General features: G+C 52.9%; 1 long non-coding RNA gene across 1 annotated transcript; it reads left to right on the top strand.

The window, feature by feature from the left end:
• The first annotated feature begins 301 nt into the window (after positions 1-301).
• LOC142915918 (uncharacterized) lies at positions 302-3,239 on the top strand. Its single transcript, XR_012936157.1, has 3 exons — positions 302-866; positions 1,623-1,708; positions 2,757-3,239. It is a non-coding gene; the product is annotated as an uncharacterized LOC142915918 (long non-coding RNA).

Raw genomic sequence — 3,239 nt, 5'->3', positions numbered from 1 at the left:
GTGGAGAAGCGACGCTCAGAACAACGAGCGGAGTGCCGGGTGGCTAAAGCACAGCAGGTTGGCACAGTAGGGGGCACAGGTGGTGCATCAGCCACTCATCTCGGTCACCCGTGGCACCTGCTGGGTCTGCCCCGTGACCTCCTGCCAGCGGGCGTTCGACACACCACGTGACTGCCTCAATGTGCACCTAGCCTGGCACAAGCGTCGTGGTGACGTCACGTTGTGTAGTGTGAGGCTGTGTGTGTGGTGTGAGGCTGTGTGTGTGTAGTGTGAGGCTGTGTGTGGTGTGAGGCTGTGTGTAGTGTGAGGCTGTGTGTGTGTGGTGTGAGGCTGTGTGTAGTGTGAGGCTGTGTGTGTGTAGTGTGAGGCTGTGTGTGGTGTGGGCTGTGTAGTGTGAGGCTGTGTGTGTAGTGTGAGGCTGTGTGTGTGGTGTGAGGCTGTGTGTAGTGTGAGGCTGTGTGTGTGTAGTGTGAGGCTGTGTGTGTACTGTGAGGCTGTGTGTAGTGTGAGGCTGTGTGTGTGGTGTGAGGCGTGTGTTGCCCTGGCTTGCCCTGGCTTGCCCCGGCAACGTCACGGGGTGTGTCTCGTGACTGCTGCTGCTGCCACCACAACACGCTTAGGGCTTTAAGGCTTTTCTGTTTATTATTAATCTGTCATTTTCCATGATTAGTCTGTGGTTTTCATTATTAATCTGTCATTGTTCATTATGAGTCTGTCATTAATCTGTCATTTTTCATTATTAACCTAATTTGTGTTTATTATTAATCTGTCATTTTTCATTATTAACCTAATTTTTGTTTATTATTAATCTGTCATTTTACGATGGCAAAAACGTGGTAGTCACGGAGACATTTGTCATCAGTGTTGTGAGTAGCCCGCAGTGAGAGCACGACTACACACACACAGACATACACACACACACAGACACACAGGTTGTGTGTGTGTGTGGGGTGAGGTTGCACAAGAGACACACACACAGACAGACACAGACACACAGAGACACACACACAGGTTGTGTGTGTCTGTGTGTGTGTGTCTCTTGTGCAACCTCACCCCACACACACAGGTTGTGTGTGTGGGGTGAGGTTGCACCACAGACACACACACACAGAGACACAGACACACACAGACACACACACACAGACACAGAGGTGGTTGTGTGTGTGGGGTGAGGTTGCACCAGAGACACACACACACAGACACACACACAGCCACACAGAGAGACACACACACAGACACATAGAGGTTGTGTGTGTGTGGGGGGTGAGGTTGCACCAGAGACACACACACAGACACACACAGACACACACAGAGACACACAGACACACACAGACTCACAGACACACACACACAAACACACACACAGACACACACAGGTTATTGTGTGTGTATGTGTGGGGTAAGGTTGCACCAGAGACACACACAGACACACACACACAGAGACACAGGTTGTTGTGTGTGTGTTTGTGTGTGTGTGTCTGTGTGTATCTGTGTTTGTGTGTCTGTGTGTGTGTCTGTGTGTGTGTGTCTGTGTGTGTGTCTGTGTGTGTGTCTCTGTGTGTGTGTATGTGTGTGTGTCTCTGTGTGTCTGTATGTGTCTGTCTGTGTGTGTGTGTGTTAAGGTTGCACCATGTCGAGCCCATTGAAGCTGATCGTGAGCGCCGATTCCAACCGTGGGGGGCGGCGCTACATGGAGGACATCACAGAGGTGGGCGGAGTCTCTGTGTGTGTGTGTCTGTGTGTGTGTGTCTGTGTGTCTCTGTGTGTGTCTGTGTGTGTCTCTGTGTGTGTGTCTCTGTGTGTGTGTCTCTGTGTGTGTGTGTCTCTGTGTGTGTGTCTGTGTGTGTCTCTGTGTGTCTCTGTGTTTGTCTGTGTGTGTGTCTCTGTGTGTGTGTCTGTGTGTGTGTGTCTCTGTGTGTGTCTCTGTGTGTGTGTCTCTGTGTGTGTGTCTCTGTGTGTGTCTGTGTGTGTGTCTGTGTGTGTATCTGTGTGTGTTTCTGTGTGTGTGTCTGTGTGTGTCTGTGTGTGTGTGTCTGTGTGTGTGTCTGTGTGTGTGTCTTTGTGTGTGTGTCTGTGTGTGTCTCTGTGTTTCTCTGTGTGTGTCTGTGTGTGTCTGTGTGTCTCTGTGTGTCTCTGTGTGTGTCTGTGTGTATGTGTGTCTCTGTGTGTCTGTGTGTGTCTCTGTGTGTGTCTCTGTGTGTGTCTGTGTGTGTGTCTGTGTGTGTGTCTGTGTGTGTGTCTGTGTGTGTGTCTGTGTGTGTGTCTGTGTGTGTGTCTGTGTGTCTGTGTGTGTGTCTGTGTGTGTCTGTGTGTGTGTGTCTCTGTGTGTGTCTGTGTGTGTGTGTCTCTGTGTGTTTGGGGAGCGATAGTGTAGCGGTTAGCGCGCTGCACTATGAACCTGGCGACCCCGAGTTCGATTCCCGCTCACGGCCAACGCCCAGTGGCGATTATCTGAACCGGTCCTGGGCCTCCCCCTAGGTCGATTCGGCCTCAAACGAGTACCCGGTGCGGTGCGTGAACATCGCCACCGGGGAGACAAAGGCGGCCGGGCGTGGTGCCGGCCACCCACCCCCTCGTGTGCCCTCGCGGCCATCGCTGGCGCCGCTCGCTAACGGCACTCGCCTCTACGGTCCGCCAAGGCTGCACGGGGGATCTTTGTCCTCTTTGTCCGCCGGGTCGCCGGTCGAGGCCTAGGACCGACCCACAATGCACCGCTCGCGTCACGTGACGTTCCCCTCGCCGCCCCGTGCCCGCAGGTCTCCACCGAGGGCGACGGGGACGCCATCTTCCTGGCCGTGTTCGACGGCCACGGCGGCCCCCAGGCCGCTCGATTCGCCCGCCGCTGCCTCTGGCCCTCGATCCGCGCCCAGCCCGGGCTGTGGGGCGCCGCCGACCCCGTGGGAGTTTGCCACGCCATCCGTGACGGCTTTCTAGCGTGCCAGCGCGCCATGGGGGAGGAGCTGGGTGGGTCTCACGCGTGCTGCGCTATACACTACACTATACACTACTATACTATACTATACACTACACTATACACTACTATACACTACTATATACACTACTATACTATACACTACTATACTATACACTACACTACTATACACTACTATATACACTACACTATACACTACACTATACACTACACTATACACTACACTATACACTACTATACACTACACTATACACTACTATACACTACACTATACACTACACTACTATACACTACACTATACACTACA

The sequence above is a fragment of the Petromyzon marinus genome, unplaced genomic scaffold (genome assembly GCF_048934315.1).
Source record: "Petromyzon marinus isolate PM22_M1 ecotype Great Lakes invasive population unplaced genomic scaffold, UKy_Petmar_22M1.pri1.0 PM_G_Scaffold_37, whole genome shotgun sequence".
Classification (NCBI taxonomy): domain Eukaryota; kingdom Metazoa; phylum Chordata; class Hyperoartia; order Petromyzontiformes; family Petromyzontidae; genus Petromyzon; species Petromyzon marinus.
This window is presented reverse-complemented; position numbering and strand designations above follow the sequence as displayed.